The 8,186-nt window shown below is 34.2% G+C and overlaps 1 pseudogene; it reads right to left on the bottom strand.

The window, feature by feature from the left end:
• Positions 1 to 308: 308 nt before the first annotated feature.
• Positions 309 to 7,115, bottom strand: LOC132611690 (berberine bridge enzyme-like 28; annotated as a pseudogene).
• Between the last annotated feature and the right edge of the window lie 1,071 nt (positions 7,116 to 8,186).

The following is an 8,186-nucleotide window of genomic DNA, read 5'->3' as shown; positions in this document are numbered from 1 at the left end:
TCTCCCGAAATTTTAAAACAAATGGAATCAATGTTATAGTAAAAGAAATCGAGAACTCGCAGTCATTTTTCAATAAATTTCTAATAATTTAATATTGAGGAAAAACAAAATCATTTTATAATGAATAAAACAATCAAAATAATTAAAATAACCTTTGTTATCAATCAATAATACAATAATTTGAAAGAACAAGAAAATTACATACAAAAATCACTACACAAGTCATATAAGGTGGCATGATCTCATGCATGATCCTTTATTATACATTTAAAAAAGAGTAAATATGTGCTTAAAAATTAAATAATAAATTCTTTCTTATTAATTTTTGTATAATGATGCCTCTTTCCGCCAGAACTCCTTTCACCTTTGTTTTTCACAAAGTGAAGGAATGCTTTGTTCATTCCTAAAGAAGTTTGAAGGATCCACCTTAGTCTTCACATGAACCAATCTATCGAAATTAGTTTTAAATACTTAATCCCCCAAACCTTAGCTTGCACATAGCTTGTATATTCCTTGATGTTATTCACACCAATATCAAGATCCCTATAGTTGATATAAGCAGCTCTTGGAAACATAGAAACAAAAGGAGTCATGTAGGAATAAAGCCTTTTTATCCACCTTATATGCCTTTCAGCTACTTCTTCTCCTTCCTCATCCCAATAGACTAAATGTTGGATTTCGTATAAATTCCCAGCTCTATGAGGGAAAGGAATAGAATATGATGCAATCTCATCCATCCCCCCACCATATGGATTCAATATCACTTGTGCTGATTCAGCTTCATCTTCAAAGAACAATCTCCAGATTCCTTCAAGACTTCCCTCTGGGATTGGCTGATATACATAGTCTGATTTTGCCTTGAAGTAACGTGTCGGGAGTTGAACCTTGCTTAGCAAGACATCAATAGATTCACCTCTTGGGAATCCTACAAAGTATAATGTAGACTCTATCCAACTCATTTCAATGCAATCTTCTCTTTTCAACCCTAATTCAGAGAAATTTTCTTGCATGATGGAAAGTAATCGATTGATTCTACCGAAGAATATGGATTTGAATGAAGCTACAACTGTTTGTTTGTTGTTACTGTTAGGTTTTTGGGCTTTCCCATCCTATGTGGAATTGGATTAATAAAACTCAATCCAATTTGAACCTGGAAAATTTTGCCCAAAATTTCCTCTATATATAGGATCAATTTAGGCCTTATTTTGACAACACAAGAGTGAATTCATAGCAGAGAGAAAAACGTGAGAGAGAAAGCAGATTTTCGTCCAGAAATTTTCTGCTACAGCAGTCCGCTTTAAATTGCAATTTCCTATTCGTTAACCGTTGGATCATGCTGAAATTTGAACGGGAGGTTCTCAACATCTGGTTCTTCGATTGCAACGGTGGAGATCGTATTTTGTGGTTGGTAGCTGCAGTTTTCGAGTACGAACAGTAGCTCATTTTTTGGGTGATTTCTCTCCTTTCTTCGCTAGTTTTGGTGCTATATTTTATGTATTGTTGCTCCGTGCTTGGCTTTGTTGTTGTAGCCATTTTGGAGAACATTGTTGTAACTCTTGTTGTTTATAGTGGAGTTTTTGTGGGCCAGAGGTCCCGTGGATGTTTCCTCTTCACCTTGAAGGGGTTTTATCACGTAAATTTGGTGTCTCTTCCATACGATTTATTTTTTCTTGCTTTGCTATTTTATTGTTGGTATAGCTGCTGCCCAGATTTTCATTTGTGCTAGTGTTATTGTCTTCTCTTAGTTCAAATAGTGTGGGAAGTTTCGACTTGGGTATTTCTTCCGTTGTTACCTCGTCGTGCAATTTGATTATTGCTTGTTTCTTTCCAACAAAGTGGTATCAGAGCTTGTGGTTGTATTTGGTTGTGTCAATTGTCTATTTGAATGATGGAAGCAAATATGAGCAAGATGGTTTGTTTAAATGACAGTAATTACCATATTTGGAAAAGCAAGATGAAAGATCTTCTATTTGTCAAGAAATTACATTTACCTGTGTTTACTTCTAAGAAACCCGAGTCTATTGAAGATGAGGATTGAGAATTTGAGCACTTACAGATTTGTGGCTATATCAGGCAATGGGTTGAAGATAATGTTCGAAATCATAATGTGAATGAGACAAATGCTAAAAGCTTGTGGGAAAAGCTCGAGACACTTTATGCTTCGAAAACTGGCAATAATAAGTTGTTCCTACTGAAACAATTGATGAATATTAGATACAAAGAGGGCAGCCCTATTTCTGATCATATCAATGATTTTCAGGGTGTCCTTGATCAGTTGTCTGGAATGGGTGTCAAGTTTGATGAAGAAATACAAGGACTTTGGCTTCTTAATACTCTGCCAGACTCTTGGGAAACTCTTCGAGTTTCTTTGACAAATTCTGCTCCCAGTGATGGTGTAACTATGGAATATGCTAAGAGTGGTGTTTTGAATGAAGAGATGAGAAGAAGATCTCAAGCTTCGTCTTCTTCAACTTCACACTCCGATGTTTTGGTTACTGAAGACAGGGGAAGAAGTAACTTCAGAAGTCAGAATGACAGAGGCAAAAGTAGAAGCAAGTCAAGATCCTTCAGGTACAAGAATCTTACATGTGACTATTGTCACTTGAAAGGGCACATCAAGAAACATTGCTACAAGTTTAAGAGATACCAGAAAAGGCAAAAGAAAGAAGGCGATAATGAAAATCGTGTTGCTGTTGTTGCTGAAAATGATCTTCTTGTTGCTTGTGGTAAAAATGATATCAATCTTGTTTGTGATGAGTCTACCTGGTTTGTGGATTCAGGTGCCACTTATCATGTCACGCCAAAGAAGGAATTATTTTCTTTATACTCCGGGTAATTTTGAAAATTTACGAATGGGCAATGATAGTGAGGTTGAGGTACTTAGTATTGGCACAGTTTGCTTGAAAAGTAAGAACGGTTCGAGGTTGGTTCTTAACAATGTCAAGCATGCTCCAGATGTTCGGCTGAATTTAATTTCTGTAGGAAAGCTTGATGATGATGGTTATGATCAAACCATTGGTGGTGGCCAGTGGAAGCTTCTTAAAGGTTCAATCGTTATGGCTCAAGGTTACAAGATGACTGACTTGTACTTATTTCAGGGCTCCATTTGTGGTGACTCAGTAAATTTGGTGGAGAATGATACTTCATCAGAATTATGGCATAGAAGGCTGAGTCATATGAGTGAGAAGGGGATTGATAATTTGTCTAAGAAACATTTGCTTTCTGGAGTGAAATAAGCAAAGTTAAAGAGATGTGTTCATTGCTTAGCCGGGAAACAGAAAAGAGTTTATTTTCAGAGTCACTCACCTTCAAGAAAGCTGGATTTGCTGGAGTTGGTACATTCTGATTTGTGTGGTCCTTTTAAAGTAAGCTCTCGTGGTGGTGCACTTTACTTTGTGACTTTTATTGATGATCATTCTCGCAAACTCTGGGTATTTCCTTTGAAGTCCAAGGATCAAGTACTTGATGTCTTCAAGACTTTTCAGGCCTTGGTTGAGAGACAGACAGGTAAGAAACTAAAATGCATCCGCTCAGACAATGGTGGTGAATACATTGGTCCCTTTGATAATTATTATAGACAGCAGGGTATTCGCCATCAGAAAACTCCTCCAAAGACTCCTTAGTTAAATGGTCTAGCAGAGAGGATGAATAGAACTCTAGTTGAGAGGGTTAGATGTTTGCTTTCAGATGCTAAGCTGCCAGATTCATTTTGGGCAGAAACACTTAATACTGCTGCTTATGTTATCAATTTATCTCCTACTATTGCTTTGGATGGTGATGTCCATGACAGAGTTTGGTTTGGTAAGGATGTCTCTTATGCTCATCTGAGAGTCTTCGGGTGTAAGGCCTTTGTGCATGTTCCTAAGGATGAGAGGTCAAAGCTGGAAGTTAAAACTAGGCAATGTATCTTCATTGGTTATGGTCAAGACGAATTTGGCTATTGTTTCTATGATCCAGTTGAGAAGAAACTTGTTAGAAGTCGTGATGTCATGTTCTTTGATGACCAGACAATTGAAGATTCTGACAAAGCTGAGAAGGTTGATTCCCCGAGCCATAAGAGCTTAGTTGATGTTGACCCAGTTCCTGTGACTATTGCACCTGAAGAAAATCTTCAAAATAATGAAGATCAAGTTGATGATGAAGATAGTGATCATGTTCAGAATGACCAGCATGATGTTGTTGATGCTCCAGTGGAAGATCATGTGGTTGGCCAACAACCAGTTGCTATTGATGTTCCAGAGAGTTCTCTCAGAAGATCTATTAGAGAGAAAGTACCTTCATCTCGTTATTCTCCCAATGAGTTTGTACTTTTGACTCATGGGGGAGAACCTGAAAGTTTTGATGAGGCCACGGATAGTGAAGAAAACGAAAGGTGGTTTGATGCTATGCAAGATGAGATGAAATCCTTGCATGATAATAATACATTTGATTGGGTTAAGCTTCTTAGAGACAGAAAATCTTTGAAAAACAGGTGGGTTTTTAGGGTGAAACATGATGATGGTAACTCAGTTCCACGGTACAAGACTAGATTGGTTGTCAAGGGCTTTAATCAGAAGAAGGGAGTTGATTTTGATGAAATCTTTTCTCCAGTTGTGAAGATGTTATCCATTCAGGTTGTTCTGGGCTTGGTTACAAGTCTAGATTTAGAGTGTTGTTGCTTGATCGCCGGGATGGCGGTTTCCTCCACATAGTCGGGAGGGGGAGAATTGTTAGGTTTTTAGGTTTTCCCTTCCTATGTGGAATTGGATTAATAAAACTCAATCCAATTTGGACCAGGAAAATTTTGCCTAAAATTTCCTCTATATATAGGATCAATTTAGGTCTTATTTTGAGAACACAAGAGTGAATTCATAGCAGCCATATAGAGTGAAAAACGTGAGAGAGAAAGCAGATTTTCGTCCAGAAATTTTCTACTACAGCAGTCCGCTTTAAATTGCGTTTCCCGATTTGTTAACCGTTGGATCATGCGGAAATTTGAACTGGGGATTCTCAACATCTGGTTCTGCCATTTCAACGGTGGAGATCGGATTGTGTGGTCTGTAGCTCCTGGTTTCGAGTACGAACAGTAGCTCGTTTTTGGGGTGATTTCTCTCCTTTCTTCGCTAGTTTTGGTGCTATCTTTTATGTATTATTGCTCCGTGCTTGACTTTGTTGTTGTAGCCATTTGGAGAACATTGTTTTAACTCTTGTTGTTTATAGTGGAATTTTTATGGGCCGGGGGTCCCGTGGATGTTTCCTCTTCACCTTGAAGGGGTTTTACCACGTAAATTTGGTGTCTCTTCCATTCGATTTATTTTTGCTTGCTTTGCTATTTTATTGTTGGTATAGCTGCTGCCCAGATTTCCATTTGTGCTAGTGTTTATTGTCTTCTCTTGGTTCAAATAGTGTGGGAAGTTTCGACTTGGGTAATTCTTCCGCTGTTACCTCGTCGTGCAATTTGATTATTCCTTGTTTCTTCCCAACAATATACACTGAAGTTTAAAAAATAAGCAAACTATCGTTTTGTTTTATCTGAAAAACAAATCTAACATTGTTTTTAGAAAATAACTCCAAAATCTTTTTGGAAATTCAAACAGGTGTTTAATTATATTTTCATTCTTTGAACTAACTATCTTTGGAAAACTATTCAAACACAAAATTGTTTTCAAAAGAGAAGATATATATATATATATATATATTTCAAGACAAACCAAAAACCTGTCGAAAAAAGATATTTCGTTTTTGAAAGTTTATTCAGCAATATCAGATGAAATCAAGCATAAAGAAACCTCATCTTTACATAAAACTATAAGTTTTTATTATTTCCTTTGAAGAGTAGCATAAGAATCTTCAAGAAAAAATATCTTAGTCCTATAATATCATTACTTTCTGAAATCGAATTAAGGCGGGTTTTTTTGTTTTTATATTTTTTTAAAAGAGGAACTGGGACAAAAATTATTGTAAAGAGTTGCGTATTCAAAATCCTTTTGACACCTATAAAGATGACATGTTGGGTTTATTAATTGGTCAATGATCTTTTCTTATTGACAACTGAAATTTGAAAATTCTCACAATTTTAGGTTTAGATAGGCTGCAGCGATCAATGGCTATATTTGGCGTAGGTATTACTCTTATATCGAATTTGTCGTATAGTTAATAATTATTATTTAGTATTATATACAATAAGAAATTAAAATTTCTCTCCTTTGTTCCAGTTTTAATTTTATTGCTGATTATTTTTAATATAATTTTGAGTTTAAATTTCAATTATTGAAATTACCTAATAAACAATAACTATTTTTTATTTATTTTGTTTCTTGAATATTTTTAAGATTCAATCTTTTGGTTTTTTGACTTTTTGTATAAAGATTTCAATTCACGATCTTGAAAGATAGTATAACTTTTTGTCTTAATGGAGAACTTTCTCATCTCCAATTAGATTTACGGACAATTTTTTGTTTGAATGATTTTTATTGTCTTTATCAAAAAAAAAAAAAAAATATCAAAGAAGAAGAAACCACCAACTACTACCACTTACCTCATTCCCTCCTTACGATCCACACCCTCACACCATCTCTATTTTCTATGATATTTTAATTAGTTTTTCATTTATTATGTTAACACAATCAAAGTAATGCCATATTATTCTGAATTATGATTTTATAATTCGTCCAAAGTCTAATTATTAATGAAGCAGTTCTTTTATTATTCTGTCAAAACATCTATCGATATTTTAAATAAATTCTCATTATATTATTATGAGCAATAAGCGCTATTTCCTTCTCTTTCTCTTTCTATATCAATACAAACTTTTGAATTTTAAATTTTACTTATTGAAATTGCTGTATGAAAATTTCAATTATATTTTAAATTATTTGTTTTTTTAGAATTTAAATAATGTTTTTAATCCGTTGTTTTTTTCCTCGGAGTTCTTTCAAGTTTTCAATATTTTTTATATTTAACTTTATTAATATTTCAGTTACTATCTTATACATAATGTGACTTTTCTCATTTTCATTCAAATAAATTTCTCATCTCAAATTATTAAGTCTTATTCTTCTAATTTTTTACACTAAAATTTAAAAAGTGTTGGTAATAAAACTAACCTGATCACCAAGAAAATAATTTACCCTCATTTTGAATAAGTTGTATCGGTTTTTTGCTATCACTAACTAATAATCCATTAATCAAATAAATAACAATTAAGTGTGAAAAGAAGCACATGCCCGTAATTCATTCGGGAAATGATGATGTCCGTCGTGCCAGAAACTCCCGCTATGTCGTGCCTGAGAAATAAACACATAACATGTTTAAAGTTTGCAGTTCAATTAATTTGTGGGATTACACAAATTAAGAAGAATACTAATATTTATATAGTATTTATTTATAAGACAAAAAGATATTGTCTTCAGTTAAAAGAATTCCTCCTTGCTTTCATATAGGAGTAGACGTAGTTGATCATAGTGCAAAATTCAATAGTTATCTTCTTATCCGTCTGATAATTTCAAATAAATGAAGAGATGCATTAGTATAATGTATACATAATAGAATAACAACTTTTCCTTAAAATCCTCAATTATCTTTGTCATTATCATCAACATCTCATCGTTCATGCTCCTGTTTTTTTAAAAGAGGAACTGAGACAAAAATTATTGTAAAGAGTTGTGTATTTAAAATCCTTTGACCCTTATAAAGATGACACGTTGGATTTATTAACTGGTCAATGATCATTGCTTATTGACAATTGAAATTTGAAAATTCTCACAATTTTAGTTTTAGATAGGCTGCAACGATCAATGGTTATATTTGGCTTAGGTATTACTCTGCTAGTTTCTTGTCCTTCAATTTCAGCTATTATCTAATATTTTTTGTACTTCGATTATCGTATTGACTTGTGGTAGTCACTGTTTTTTTTTTCAGACTGCTTTATCATGTTTTTTTATAGTATTTTGTCATGACTTAGTCGCTCCCATTATTTCTTTTTTTTGTACGGCTGTGACTAGTTTGTCCATGTGCCAAGGGTCTACCAGAAACAACCTCTCTATCTTTCAAGATAAGGGTAAGATCAGCATACATTCTACCCTCTCCAAACCCCACTTTGTGGTATTTCACTGTGTATGTTGTTGGTGTTGAATTAAGAAATAGGCTTAATGCATATGCAACCCCCTAAACTTGTCCCTTTTTTCCATTTTGACACTTCAACTAAG

This window comes from Lycium barbarum, chromosome 1 (genome assembly GCF_019175385.1).
Source record: "Lycium barbarum isolate Lr01 chromosome 1, ASM1917538v2, whole genome shotgun sequence".
NCBI classification, from domain to species: Eukaryota; Viridiplantae; Streptophyta; class Magnoliopsida; order Solanales; family Solanaceae; genus Lycium; species Lycium barbarum.
This window is presented reverse-complemented; position numbering and strand designations above follow the sequence as displayed.